This window comes from Hyperolius riggenbachi, chromosome 7 (assembly GCF_040937935.1).
Source record: "Hyperolius riggenbachi isolate aHypRig1 chromosome 7, aHypRig1.pri, whole genome shotgun sequence".
In the NCBI taxonomy this organism is placed as follows: domain Eukaryota; kingdom Metazoa; phylum Chordata; class Amphibia; order Anura; family Hyperoliidae; genus Hyperolius; species Hyperolius riggenbachi.
Genome location: NC_090652.1, coordinates 153895209 through 153911414, shown reverse-complemented (window position 1 = coordinate 153911414; position 16206 = coordinate 153895209). Strand labels below are relative to the sequence as shown.

The 16206-nt window shown below is 43.2% G+C and overlaps 1 protein-coding gene across 3 annotated transcripts in view; it reads right to left on the bottom strand.

Annotated features, from left to right (window-relative positions):
- The window catches only part of LOC137524653 (myosin-11), a 162134-nt gene that overhangs the window by 115994 nt on the left and 29934 nt on the right, over positions 1-16206 (bottom strand). The gene's annotated exons all lie outside the window — the stretch shown is intronic.

The window sequence follows — 16206 nt, the reverse complement described above, 5'->3', positions numbered from 1 at the left end:
TGAAAATAAACTGTGAAGATAAACAATTTCATCCATCCTACTCCTGAAAAATTTATTCAATTTTTTAGAACCTCCCAGTTTTATTTTCTGTTTTAAAAAGCTAAAAAAGTAGGTTTAATGCTATTGTCTCATATGATAAGGATTCAGCTTTTCCCATAGTCTCGCAGTTAGCAATCATGTGACCCCCAACAAGACAAATTCAGCAATCATGAGGCCCCCAACAAATCATGAGGCCCCCAACAAGACAAATTCAGCAATCATGAGGCCTCCAACAAATCATGAGGCCCCCAACAAGACAAATTCAGCAGTCATGAGGCCCCCAACAAATCATGAGGCCCCCAACAAGACAAATTCAGAAATCTTGAGGCCCCCAACAAATCATAAGGCTCCCAGCAAGACAAATTCAGCAGTCATGAGGCACATAAATAGACAGCATTTCACATAAATAGGCAGAATGCCCCCTTAATATGGTAGTCCCCCAAGTTAGGTAGTGAGTGACAGGGACCCCCAGGTTAGCTAGTGAGTGATAGGCGCCTCCAGTTATGTAGTGAGTGACAGGGACCCCGATAGTGAGTGACATGGAGCCCCTTTAGATAGTGAGTGAGTGCCAGGGAGCCCCTTTAGGCAGTGAGTGAGTGCCAGGGAGCCCCTTCAGGCAGTGAGTGAGTGCCAGGGAGCCCCTTCAGGCAGTGAGTGAGTGCCAGGGAGCCCCTTTAAGCAGTGAGTGAGTGACAGGGAGGCCCTTTAGGCAGTGAGTGAGTGCCAGGGAGCCCCTTTAGGAAGTGAGTGAGTGACAGGGAGGCCCCTTTAGGAAGTGAGTGAGTGACAGGGAGCCCCTTTAGGAAGTGAGTGAGTGACAGGGAGGCCCTTTAGGTAGTGAGTGAGTGACAGGGAGGCCCTTTAGGTAGTGAGTGAGTGACAGCGAGCCCCTTTAGGTAGTGAGTGACAGGGAGGCCCTTTAGGTAGTGAGTGAGTGACAGGGAGGCCCTTTAGGTAGTGAGTGAGTGACAGGGAGGCCCTTTAGGTAGTGAGTGAGTGACAGGGAGGCCCTTTAGGTAGTGAGTGAGTGACAGGGAGGCCCTTTAGGTAGTGAGTGAGTGACAGGGAGCCCCTTTAGGTAGTGAGTGAGTGACAGGAAGCCCCTTTAGGTAGTGAGTGAGTGACAGGGAGGCCCCCCCTCTAGCCGCCGCCGCTCCCCCCTCACCTGGCAGTGTAGTCAGACCTCAGGATCAGCGGCGACCCGACCAGTAATAGCGGGCGCCGGACGCACCCGCTTGATATGCGGAAGTGATGTCACTTCCGCATATCAGAGCGGGCGCTGGGTCCTAGCGCCTGCACAATTGGTCGCCGCCTGATCCTGAGGTCTGAGTGACGCGGCGACGGCGGCTGGAGGGAGCCGCTGACAGAGGGGGCGGCCGGGCGGAGATCCGTGGCACCCCAGGACAGATTGGGGGCACGTGCCCCCCTAAATAGGGCAAGCGACGCCCCTGGCATTTACTCAGAATAAAGCCAACGTATTCTGAAATTATGAGTGTATAGGGGAGTTTTTCAATTCTAAATTTCAGCCTATACATTTTGTTGGGGACATAAGAAGACACTGGATGAAGAAGACAAATTACCCCATGTCCAATAGAATTTCGTTTCTCTCTCTTTAAAATACTTGACATTTTTCATTACCTTTCACACAGCCATCACTGATGTTATTTTGCTTAAGTGATAAAAATGGAAAAAAAACTTCACTCTTTTCTGTCATTATGTCATCCAGCTGTACATGTAATCCACATAAAGTGGGGATGCATAATGGGGTTTCATGCATGAGATTCTTGCTTGCTTTCGTTACAATTTCCAGACTAGATAGCTGCAGAAAATTCAATCTGACCAGGCTCGTGTTGATATTTCTTCGCTAATGACTCAGTGCACATCTAGAGAAGCTTTCTCTGCCTAATCTCAAACATAATCTGAAGGTTTATCAAAAGGATGCAGTCTTTTGGCAGCTTTACCATAAAAGGAGAGAACAAGACGGCAACTTCTATCAAGTACTGCGTAAGGAAATCTTTTCATGGTTCACTATTTGTACGAAATGCTGGACAGAACTCTTATTTACTGTAAAAAGGAGCAATGATTCATGTGTTATTTACAAACAGTTCAGCATCTAGTTTTAAGGCAGTGTTGGCTCATAATGGCTGTTCAAAATAGAGCGTACACTGTCTAAGTTCCATGCAAGACTTGGAAACGCAGAACTAACTATGGATGACCACTCTGAATAGATATGTGTCCTCAAACGTGTAAGAACGCACCACTGATTTGTCCACATACCGTGTTTCCCCAAAAATAAGACACTGTCTTATATTAATTTTTGCTCCAAAAGATGTGCTGGGGCTTAGTTTCAGAGCATGTCTTATTTTTGGGTGAAACACTGGTAGTTTTCCTATACAAAATGTATATACTGCATGCCATGCTGAAACACAATCAGCCTGCACAGAGCTTGTGGTTTGCAGATATTGGCTCTCACGTACAAGAAATTGATTCTGCTGATCATGTGGGTAAAAGTCTATTTCTTGCAGACAGAGAACTCTGTCAGGCTCCCCAGAGCTATGATAGGATAAGCTGTGTGCCCTGGGAAAAGGTGAAGAGGTGAAGTGCTGCCCAAGAGTTCAGGAGGGCTGGCTCCAACAAAAACACAAAATGCCTGACACATATACAGGACTGTATTAACCAGGAAAACAGCGCGCACACCGTAATTAAATCTAGAGTACACAGCTTTTTGTAGGCAGTGCGCTAGTGTACACAAAAGTCCAATTTGTTACTGTAAAAATACACCTAAGCGCAACACAGTCCTTTCCTTGGAATAACAATCCTCCTTATACAAACTCCAGGTACATAGCGGTTTAACCTTCACCAAACCCAGTAGAAATGTGACTCACCCTCTAGGGAGACCAACAGATTGGTCTATACACACCCTGGGGTTATTCCCTGGTCACCCCGACCACCACGATCTTAGCTGCTTCTGCAGGATTTTGTCACTGGGGTCCTCCTTTATTACTATCCTCTTCTAGTAAAAGTTATGTGGATACCTCCAAAGAGATGCTCAACATAGCGAGATACTGTATGTAAAAATTTTATTGCTAAAACATATTGCACTTACAATATCCTGACTTTTTCAAAGGCATGAGTTTGTTAGACGGGCTATGTTGAGCATCTCTTTGGAGGTATCCACATAACTTTTACTAGAAGAGGATAATCATAAAAGAGGACCCCAGTGCCAAAATCCTGCAGAAGCAGCTAAGATCGTGGTGGTCGGGGTGACCAGGGAATAACCCCAGGGCGTGTATAGACCAATCTGTTGGTCTCCCTAGAAGGTGAGTCGCATTCCTACTGGGTGTGGTGAAGGTTAAACCGCTATGTACCTGGAGTTTGTATAAGGATTGTTATTCCAAGGAAAGGACTGTGTTGCGCTTAGGTGTATTTTTACAGTAATATATACAGGACTGTAGAACTCACACTATACTGCTGCTCTCCTGTATCCAGGCGTATTGAGCGTGACTTGCTGGTGTCGTGTGGGCTGCTGCTAGGACTTACATTCGGGAGGTGACATATTTCAAGCATGCTAGGAATTCATGCTAGGGTTTATTCTCTGGATGTCTTACTTTAGGGGAAACACGGTAATTGGCCATAGACTGTAGTAGGGACATAAGACTATTACCACATTAGGGGATTAGATTATAAACTTCACTGAAGGACAGTGGCATAAATTCTTGGATGTATGTTGTGAAGTGCTGTGGAAAATATCAGTACTATGTATATAACAATAATAATAATGCATCATAGCTCAATCTCTTGCATGTTGAGGATCTATATAGCCTAAATTAGGTCAGGAAAAAACATTAAAAATGAATCTCTTCAGTTAAAGGTCATCTCCAAGTTCTAGTCTAGGGAAGCTCGCCCACACCTTCAGACACCCCCTTAATTGCACTGCTTTAACAGGAAAAATGTAAATTTACTATTTACATGGAGCCTGCAGTCTTGCAGTCATCATTTGATAAAATGTCCTTCCCTCTGGTACTGGAGATGGGGTGATGTGTGGCAATAGAACGATGTAGCAACATTTAGGTCTTTTGCAGTGGCTTGTGGTAAGGATCATGGCCTGCACTGCTACTCAGGATACATAGAAAAAATTGGGTAATGTGCCTTTAATTATTGGCTATTATGTATAATAATACTGGAATTATACAACATATCTGCATAGTTAATTTTTTTGTACAGTAAAAAATGGTAGGCCACACACAAGGGAAAAGTAAGGCCAAAAGAAACCAATCAGATGTTAAAGCGTACCTGAACTGACATGTGACATGATGAGATAAACTTGGGTACATGTACAGGTCCTTCTCAAAAAAATTGCATATTGTGATAAAGTTCATTATTTTCAGTAATGTACTGATAAACATTAGACTTTCATATATTTTAGATTCATTACACACAACTGAAGTAGTTCAAGCCTTTTATTGTTTTAATATTGATGATTTTGGCATACAGCTCATGAAAACCCAAAATTCCTATCTCAAAAAATTAGCATATCATGAAAAGGTTCTCTAAACGAGCTATTAACCTAATCATCTGAATCAACTCATTACCTCTAAACACCTGCAAAAGATTCCTGAGGCTTTTAAAAACTCCCAGCCTGGTTCATTACTCAAAACCGCAATCATGGGTAAGACTGCCGACCTGACTGCTGTCCAGAAGGCCATCATTGACACCCTCAAGCAAGAAGGTAAGACACAGAAAGAAATTTCTGAACGAATAGGCTGTTCCCAGAGTGCTATATCAAGGCACCTCAGTGGGAAGTCTGTGGGAAGGAAAAAGTGTGGCAGAAAACGCTGCACAACGAGAAGAGGTGACCGGACCCTGAGGAAGATTGTGGAGAAGGACCGATTCCACACCTTGAGGGACCTGCAAAAGCAGTGGACTAAGTCTGGAGTAGAAACATCCAGAGCCACCGTGTACAGGCGTGTGCAGGAAATGGTCTACAGGTGCCGCATTCCCCAGGTCAAGCCGCTTTTGAACCAGAAACAGCGGCAGAAGCGCCTGACCTGGGCTACAGAGAAGCAGCACTGGACTGTTGCTCAGTGGTCCAAAGTACTTTTTTCGGATGAAAGCAACTTGTGCATGTCATTCGGAAATCAAGGTGCCAGAGTCTGGAGGAAGACTGGGGAGAGGATAATGCCAAAATGCCTGAAGTCCAGTGTCAAGTACCCACAGTCAGTGATTGTCTGGGGTGCCATATTAGCTGCTGGTGTTGGTCCACTGTGTTTTATCAAGGGCAGGGTCAATGCAGCTAGCTATCAGGAGATTTTGGAGCACTTCATGCTTCCATCTGCTGAAAAGCTTTATGGAGATGAAGATTTCATTTTTCAGTACGACCTGGCACCTGCTCACAGTGCCAAAATCACTGGTAAATGGTTTACTGACCATTGTATTACTGTGCTCAATTGGCCTGCCAACTCTCCTGACCTGAACACCATAGAGAATCTGTGGGATATTGTGAAGAGAAAGTTGAGAGACGCAAGACCCAACACTCTGGGTGAGCTTAAGGCCGCTATTGAAGCATCCTGGGCCTCCATAACACCTGAGCAGTGCCACAGGCTGATTGCCTACATGCCACGCCGGATTGAAGCAGTCATTTCTGCAAAAGGATTCCCGACCAAGTATTGAGTGCATAATTGAACATAATTATTTGAAGGTTGCCTTTTTTTGTTTTAAAAACACTTTTCTTTTATTGGTCGGTTTAAATATGCTAATTTTTTAAGATAGGAATTTTGGGTTTTCATAAGCTGTATGCCAAAACCATCAATATTAAAACAATAAAAGGCTTGAACTACTTCAGTTTTGTGTAATGAATCTAAAATATATGAAAGTCTAATGTTTATCAGTACATTACAGAAAAGAATGAACTTAATCACAATATGCTAATTTTGTAAGAAGGACCTGTAGTACTAGTCTTATAGACTTGTCTGTGGTCCCTTTTTTATTTTTATTTTTATTTCTGCATTGCAAGGGTTAAAAACTATGCAAACAGAATTCAAAACAGTTCTATTTGACTGAGGAAATACTGCTGATAACAAAACAGGGCTGTAAAATTCAAAGTGTTATTACTTCTTTTGATTTGCAGCTAAATGAAGCAGATTTTACATCAGACTGCCATGGCTGCAGTTTATAATGCAGTCTTGCATGTTCAGTCTATAAACTGAAAATATAAATATGAGACTCCATGATTGTTCTATTTACCATTAGTACTACATTTACTATCAATTATCTCATAAAAGCCGTCTCCCCTTTTCCAAACACATTGCTGTAGTGACTGCAAATAAATATAAATGGATGTTGTCCATGTCAAGTCTAGAAATTAAAGGTCACTTGACTCCCCTCTTTAGAATGGAACATTAGGCATCTTGCTTTATTTCCCAGGATCTTAGTGGTCATGGTTTCACCTCTTCCCATAGGGTACTGTGTCACCTGCCACCTGCCTCCTGTTTTGAAGATGGGGTACAGAGTGGTCAGCATCACATGACTGTGGCATCCAGGACTTTAAAAAATGTATTTCCTCATGTTTCTAGTCACTTTGATGTCTTGGAGGTTGGGAAATACCAACGATATGCTTTAAACGTGTCTAAAATCCCTAGCCAATCTTTAGAACTGTAATCTAATTAATAAGCTGACAGACTTAGAACCATTGCTTTAGTATCTTACACTGTGTGGGCGGTATACTGTTGAGAGTATATCAGTTATGCGGATGCAAACACAGATGGGAAACTCTGGTTTATTTTGTTTGCCTTAAGTAAGCAGACTTGATCTTGTAATAGAAGGAAAGTTCATGGCTTTTTCATAATCTGTTCTAAATAAAGTACTGTAGCCATCCTTTTAATAGAGATGGCCCGAGCGGTTCGCCGCCGAACTTCCAGGGGTCGCGGAGAACCGCAAACTTTTCCGGAAGTTCGGTTCGCCCCCATAATGCACCATTAGGGTCAACTTTAACCCTCTACATCACAGTCAGCAGGCACATTGTAGCCAATCAGGCTAGACTCCCTCCTGGAGCCCCACCCCCCTTATAAAAGGCAGGCATTGCCGGCCATTTTACTCACTCGTGTGCCTACAGTAAATAGAGACGGGACAGCTGCTGCTACTGCTGCTGCTGCAGACTCTCATAGGGAAAGATTAGTTAGGCTCATGTAGGCTTCTTAGCTTGCTCCTTGTTGATTCTTATTGCTAAAATAGCACCCCACAACAGCTCTTTTGAGAGCTAATCTTGTTCTTGTGATCTATTTTTTTTCTGTGTGTCTCACTGACACTTGTGTTGCATAGACAGTCTTGATAATTCATACTGTGTGTGTGCCACTGCCAGGCCCAGCACATTCAGTGACTACCTGTGTGTGTGACAGGTGCACATTGTAATACCCAGTACTGCAAATACCTACCTACCTGTTGCTCACAGCGCACCCACCTACCTACGTGAGTTGAGCACACGCAGTGTCACTGTGCTGGTCCGCTACCTGCCTGTGTGTGACAGGTGCACATTGTAATACCCATCACTGCATATACCTACCTGTAGTTCACTTCAGTGCACCCCCCTACCTACGTGAGCTGTGCGCACGCAGTGTCACTGTGCCTGTTGTTTAGTGCACCCACCTACCTACTTGAGCGCACGCAGTGTCACTGTGCCTGTCCCATACCTGTCTGTGTGTGACAGGTACCGGATATTGTAATACCCATCACTGCATATACCTACCTACCTGTTGTTCACAGTGCATCCACCTACCTACATGAGTTGAGCGCACACAGTGTCACTGTGCCTGTCCGCTACCTGTCTGTGTGTGACAGGTGCACATTGTAATACCCATCACTGCATATACCTACCTGTTGTGTTCAGTGCACCAACCTCATCACTGCATATACCTACATGTTGTGTTCAGTGCACCCACCTACCTACGTGAGTGCATGCAGTGTGATATACCATTCTGTGCATACCTGTTAACTGCACCTGTGTGACTGCACATTGTATTAGTCAAGTCAGTGCATACCTTTCACTTCATCCCCCCGATTTGGACACAATGGACAAAACAGGTAGAGGCAGAGGTAGAGGCAGACCCAGAGGAAGGCCACCCGGCAGGTCTGTGCGAGGTCGTGTTGACGTGATTTCGTGTGGCCCTGGCCCAAAGTACAGTGCTCGGAAGAAGGCATGTCCCATCAACTCCCAAGATTGTCAGGAAGTGCTTGACTATTTAACACAGAACACCTCATCTTCCGCAGCCACCAGCGCTACTACAAGCACCACATCCGCTGCATTTGACACTTTGCAGGAGTTAATTGGTCAGGAATTAACTGATTCACAGCCATTATTGTTACAACCAGATGAAGGCACTAAGCAAGTTACACCACCTCATATGTCTGAGTTAGGCGGTGACACTATGGACATAAAGTGAGGAGGAGGATGATGAAATACCTGCTGTTGGTGCATTTTTGGAGGTGTCTGAGGCAAGCGAAGCTGGGCAGGATGATTATAATCATTATGATGATACAGATCCCACATGGGTTCCTAAGAGACAAGATGACCAAGGGGACAGTTCAGAGGGGGAGTCAGAGAGGAGTAGGAGTAGACGAGTTCCTGAAAGAAGCAGGGGAATTCGTCATCAGAAACAGCTGGTGGCAGTGTCCGGCGCCATGTATCGCCACCTATGTACAGCCAGCCAACATGCCATTCAACGGCAGCTGCTGATGCCACCATAGTGCCATCACCCCAGGGGGGCTCAGCGGTTTGGACATTTTTAAATGTGTCTGCCTCAGAACGGAGCAATGCCATCTGTTCTCTCTGCCTCCAAAAATTGAGCCGTGGAAAGGCCAACACTCACGTAGGGACAAGTGCCTTACGAAGGCACATGGAGAAAAGGCACAAACTGCAATGGGAAGAGCACCTGAGCAAAAGCAGCACACAAAAGAAAAGCCACCCTCCTTCTCCTCTTCCTCCTTAAGGTGCAGCATCTTCAGCCGCTTTCTCCCTTGCACCGTAAGCACTCTAAACATAACAACTGATGCAGCGCACCAAAACCTGCCAAGGACAACCACAGTGTCAGAGGTGCCACAAAGAGATGGGAAACAGTGTGTAAATAATCACTACTATTCAAAGCATCTATAAAAGTGATTATTATCAGCACAGGACTAATAAAGAGCTAATACTGTGTTTGTGGGGTGGGCCCCCCCCGGAGCCCCTCTAGCCCAAGGGCCCTGATGCAGTCGCTACCTCTGCACCCCCTATTGCTACACCACTGCAATTAGTATACACAAGATGCAGCTGCTGGTGTGATCCTGCAGAAAGTGCTCCTGAACCACCCGCAGGCTAGACAAGGAACTGCAAGGAGTCAGTAGAAGGCCATCTGCTGATGGATGGCGGAAGTCCAGGACAGCAGAAGTCCAGGACAGCAAGAAACAGGATACAGCCGCCTGCTGGTGGACAGTGGAAGTCCAGGAAAGTCCAAGTCAATACTGCTACCAGCAGGCATGAGATTGCAGTAAATGATTCTTAATAGTAACAAGTGCTCTATTTTAACCTAAAAAATTCAAATAGCAAAGCAGAGCTAGTGCTGAATACTTCAGCAGTGCCCTGCTAGCCTCACCACTCTCTGTCATTATTGTTCCATATTTACTGGGATGTGTACCCTACTCACTCTCTCAGCCTCCCATCACTATCTTTGGAGCTATGTCTGCATCACCACTACCTAGTTCTGGTAAGTCTTAATTGTCATAGACGAACTTTAGGAAGTGTATCTAGCGTTAGTCTAAGGGAGCTAGGACCATCAAAACTAGGTAGCAGCAATGTGACCCTAACATTGAAGATAGTGGTGGTGTCTTGGGAGGCGGAAGAGGTCTACACCCCTCTGTTTTTAGAAACTTGCAGGCACAGTTGAGACTGTAGGGTAATACTTAACTGACCAGCACTATGCCTGTTGTGTTTGTTTGTTTTTTTAACCTAAAGAGAAGCTGTGACCAAGAATTGAACTTCATACCAATCAGTAGCTGATACTCCCTTTTACATGAGAAATCTATTCCTTTTCACAAACGGATAATCAGGGGGCTCTGTATGGCCGATATTGTGGTGAAAACCCTCCCACAGGAAACTGTGAGGACCATGGTCCTCGCAATCCTGTCTGTGAACCTTGATGCATTGTGGGAACTGCCAAAAAAGCAAGCAGCAGCTATTTTCAGTGACATCACCTGCCAGCAGTAAAAATGTCACCATGTGATAAATGTCAGAATGTAAATCAGGGAGTGGAAAGCTTTTACAATGGGCAAACATGGACTAAATCATTTATACATAATTATTGTAAAATGAAGCACTTTTTTACTACATTTTTTCACTGGAGTTCCTCTTTAAGACTTAGCTGGGCTTTAAGTTTATTTATCCTACACATGAAGAATTTAAAAAAAAAAACTTCAAAAGCAATTATCTAGCCTAGGAGACAAAGTATGCATCTCTCACTTATCAGGGCTAGCAGAAGATTTGAGAGTTCCCTTTTGAGTACTCTGTGTCCGTCTTATCTTTTTACAAGACAAGTCAAATTGTAAAAGTGGTTTGTTAACAGGAAAAGTCAGTGGAGCTTTCAGCAGTTACTCATCAAACTGTCACATACTAGTAAGACATAAGAGCAAAAATAGACTCAAGGGAAACGCTTACAGTGAAGATCAGACTTTCTTTGTATAGCCACAATAATATTGTGTTTCAATGCAGGGACACGGAGTATATAGGAAGAAAAATTTGTTGAATTGCCTTCAAATAAACTACCAACAATGTAAAATAAAATAATTTACTATATAATCATGTAAAATGGTTTACAAAATAAGTGGATAGATGAGAAATTAAAGGAGTGCTTTAATCAGATAGAATAAATAGATAAATTGGGGTTTTCTTGTCTGTTGTATTTTCCTGCTTAAAGGGAACCAGAGAGGAAGCACCCTTGTGTATTTTACCATGTATATCAATCAGTAAGAACATTAGAGAAAACACTTACCATGCTCTCTGTTTCCTCCTCACTGCTAAAAGTGTCTGTTAACAGCAGTCACAAGAATCCCAGACTGAGCAATTAAATCTGGCTTTGCTGGGAATGATTATAGCTGAGTCATTATAGCAAAGCCACAAGGGGGCAGGCTTGGGCTTGAAATAACACCACAGAATACAGACTTAGCTATAATCTTTCTGTAGCAAAGCTAGACGGAGCAGCCTGACTTCTCAGTCGGGGATTCTTATCAGACGTGATAACAGTCAGATTACACAGAGAACAATGAAACAAAGGGCAGATTAGGTGTTTACTGTCATGTTCCCACTGATTTATAAGGTAAAATACAAGAGGGTGCTTCATCTCTGGTTCTCTTTAAGTTGATAACAAAAATATGGCTGCACTTCCTGTATTGAGATAACAATGGTATTGAGTTACTGTAATGCTGCTCCACATGTTGTCACACAGGATAGCCAGCAGAACAACACACGTACATCAGCTTTTGGGATTCTGTGTTGTCAACTTGATATTAGCAGTTAACAATCACCAGGAAAGATCATGGGGAATGTAGTCCTGGTTACAACAGCCAGTTGGTACATGGAGCAGAATTAACGTATTCCTACTGTCCTGCTTCTAGAATAGTAAAGATTGGCTAGAATGAGGATGTCATCAGGAACAGAAAACGGTTATTGGCTATATCAAATTTCATTTAACATTTATCACATTAAAAATGCTTTCATAGTATATTATAGTAACATATTATGATATAATATAAAAAAAGAACAAAATACCCTTCCAAACAGATTGCATGTTAATTGCCTGAACATAAGATAAGTACAACTACCATTACAATGTTAACCCAGTTTGTAATATGGTGTTCAAATACGTGGTTGTAATATGGTGGTTCAAATATGTCAAAAGCAATAATAAAGAACTACCGTGAGTAAGCCTCCTATATCAAGGACGCTATTTTCTAATAAACTGTACACAGTTACCGTCAAACTTCTCAAGTCATCTCTATAATATATCAAAGCATCCTCATTTTCACTAAGTGTTAGAGTTAACATCGCTATGAAACCCTCTCCCTATTATCTGAATCCACTCCATTAATGACTTATTATAGCATAAAACAATATTACACAGGGACATTACAGCGTTAAGCACTTATACCCAAAATAGCGATATAACAGTAAACAATGGTGCGCAGATTGCATGGTAGGGATAAATATAGAGTACGAGTTACTGAGGCCATGTGGTGGCGGACAAAATCACATGGGGGAGGGTAGTAAAAGTTAAGCCTCTGAGCGCCAGTCAAGGACTTTTGTTCATAGTCACGATATTCAAAACAATTTAAGGTATCTGTAAGCATACGTTTTAAAGTATACCTAATTAGAGTAGGGTCAAGAAAGTGTGTGTGTGTGGGGGGGGGGGGGGATTTCTATTAGTTCAGACTGTATAAGCGGACAATCTGTAATTAAGAAAATAAGATATAAATGATGTCTGCTTGAAAATGCTGTGATGTATTCTTAAACCAGAATACTATTTTTTGCATTTTTTTTCCAGAGGTCGTAGAATTTTCTTTTAGGATATACAGAAAATTCTGGTAAGTCTGGGTCTCCGTAGTCTCCATAGCTTAAAGGAATCATCAGCTAAAAAATGAAAAATCAGCTTTACTCCTCCAGCCCCTTGCAGCCGACTGCCCCATGCTGACCGCTCCGCTCTCTGCCGCTATCCCGGGCTCCCCACATGGTGCAGAGGCCGACCTCGAAGTCGTCCTTACTGCGCCTGCGTGAAGCGCCGCTGTCAATCATGGCCACGTTGTCCACGGCGTACTGCGCCTGCGCAGTACACCGTAGACAACGTGGCCACAATTGACAGCGGCGCTTCAGGCGCAGTAAGGACGACCTCGAAGGTCGGCCTATGCACCGTGCAGATAGCTCGGGACGGCGGCAGGGAGCAGAGCGGTCAGCGTGGGACAGTCAGCAGCAAGGGGCTGGAGAAAGCCCCAGGTGAGTAAGGCTCCCTGCACACTGCAAATCCGTTTTCCGATTCCGATTCCGTTTCCGATTCCGTTTCCGATTCCGTTTCCAATTTTCCCTGAATACATTCAACAGAAAAACGGATCAAAAAACGCAGCATGCAGTTAAGATTAAAAATCTGAATCGGAATCGGATGTAAAAACAGATTAAAAAGCGGAATCGGAATCTGAAATGCATGCAGTGTGCAAGAGGCCTAAAGCTGATTTTTTTTAGCTGATGATTCCTTTAGGAACTGCTATTAGATAAATTGTTATATCTACTATAAGAAAAGTGGTGCAGGTAATACTAATCACATTTCATAGGTTCAGCTAAATAAATGGGGTCTTTTAGACTTTTTTTTTCTGAAGGTGCCAAAAATGGAGCCTTTCTGCCCAGCTGTGGGATTGAGTTCCACAACATGGAGGCAGTATGAGAGAAGCACTATATTTTTTACGTGGATACTGGGGATCATGAAGTTAGATGTGTTTGCAACGTGAAGGACACACATAGGAGTGTATGGTTCCAGTAGTTCATCCAGTTATTTGGGACCCAAGTAATTCAGCACACAGACTTCCGTTTTTACCTTTAATCAGTGGGAACTTAAAGAAACCAACCAGATAAGTGAGGAATGGGGAGAATTAGCTAGGAAAGTAAATGCAGCATTCTGGACTAACTGTAGAGCATACAGGACTTTTTATGGTGTCTGTAAAACAGGGCATTCCTGTACTCCAATAGGTGTGAGGATACAAATGCATGCATGCAAGTGCAATTGCCCTTAGTAACAAATAATTACAGGTAGTTGCTATAGGAATCAACTTGACTTTGCCCAGGTTTAGCAGCAGCGGTCTAGATAAAACCGTCACTGCAGCATTCAAGCTGGGCTCCTTTTAGTGTTTATTCTGTCAAGGGGGAGGTAAAGCTAAAGTCATGGATGTTGCCTTCAACTTTCCTGATACACACTACCAACAATAACACCGCAACTTAGAAGACCGCGCCACAACAGTAGACTATGGACTACAAAACATTACGGGGGGTTACCCTGCGCATACTTGGGAATCACTGTGATAAACCCTGATCTATACAGATTTGACTGCCTGGGCTGTAGAGGCAGTAATCATCCATTTGCATGTGTTACGTTTAGCTTCAGGAAGACTTAGAATAACAGAAATTCCAAACACTCAGAAACTGCCAATATCAGCTAGAAGTGGAGAGAAATTCCTGGCTAAATATATCTCTCTCATGTAATGTGGAAAATGTTTACATGGACATCACCCTTATAAAATTAGGAATACTATCTTCACAAAGTTACTCTGCCAAACTTGGCCTTACAATTTATTAAGGCTGTTCAACTTCTGATCCCCACCATATAAGGCGACAGAAGTCTGCGATTGCTGCTCCTTTCCTAGTGTTTGACTTTTACGTTTAGGAAGACCTCATTTTCTAGATGACTCAAAGCTTTATGTGACATTGGGAACAAGGCACAGATCCTCCATGGATTCCTTGACCATTTATAACCAACAGCATGTGGAACATTTTAACTCTGTGAAGTCTACCTAAACCCTCTGATCAAACAAAATTCACCCAACTAGCTGCTAACTGTCAGAAACTGTGGTACATTTACCCAGCTAAATCCAATACAAACATAAGATTATAGTTAAAGTAACTGTTAACCTTGTAGCAAAATAAAGAAAAACAAACCAGTGGCACTAGCAGAACCACCAGGTACATGAGGAACAAAAATGTATCAAGAAAAAAATCATGGTTGATAGTCTTAGCTGAATGCTGATACTACTGCTGAATGTGCATGATTCCACAGAAGTAAATAACTGTTAGGATGGCGCTTACATGCAGCTGCATGGCGCGTTCAGCTAACAGGCACATGCTTCGGGATGGCATGGTGACGTCCAGGGAGATGGTGCACACACTCCTGCCCCCTGCAGCTTAGCATGTGCATGCACAATCTCTGGGGACATCACAGTGCCATCTACACCATGCAGCTGCTTGCATGCGCCATCCTAACAGTGCTGCAGCCAATTGCAGCAGTAAATCACAGCATGGCCGGGCAGGAGGAGGTGTGTCTGGGGCAGATGGACACAGATACAGCAGACGCCTTAGAAATTATTATTATAGATACAAGTGGGTACGTATCACATCCTGCTTGCTATTTACATGTTAACAATTCACTTGATTTCTCCTGTGACTTTTCCCATAACAAAGCAAAGCAGTATTTGAGTGTACAGAAGCTGCTCTTTTGTTATTAGACTCAGCGGGCTTGACTTGACTGTACATTTACCCAGCTGAATCCCCATTTATTCCGCATCTGCAATGACAGCTAATTACAGCAGGCCAATATCTGAGGTCAGGGCGATCCGTCTCATTGTTCCTGAACTCCAGCTGCTGACTCACACTGTAAACAATATTCCTGTGGATATTTTCATACTTACTGGATTAGAAGGAAAAAATCATTATGCCTGAGAAGTGGAGATAGAGACTCTTGTGCACCACACACTTTAAAGTTACATTCTATCTTGGATTTATTATTATTATTATTTAATGTTTATATAGTGCCGCCTACTTTAGCAGTGTTTTACAGTAAAGAAGTAGAGTAAGTAGTCATGGCCCTGAGGCTCGGTTCACACTGCACAGATCAAAAACTGAACTGGTAAAACCTAATCCATTAAATAGATCAGCTTTTATTTTGGGCATCATTTTTGCACCCACGAGTTCCGTTGCAGTACCCGTTGCCACTCGCTGGGTACACCCACAACGCATGTGGCGGATCCATTGATCCAGAATTATCGTAGACTCCCTATATATGTGTTCCGTTCAGCAGAATGGACCGAATGGATCCGTTTCAAATCTACAGATCAATAGGATCTGTTCACATCAGTCCAATTGCAGTTCTGGAGATGCGTTAAACTATCAGGGACAACAAAGAGATGATTTTCATATTCAGCAATGATGCATTGTGGGACACATCAGAGAAACTCCAGTCTGAATCATCGTAAATATCATTCTGTTTTAAGAAAGCAAACTCCTGCTTTACATAGCATTTTAGTAACGCTTTTTCATCTCTTTCAGCTCCTTTCACACTCCTAGGAGTTCTGGTTCACCATGAGCTTGCTGGCCAATCTGTAACTCTATTTGCT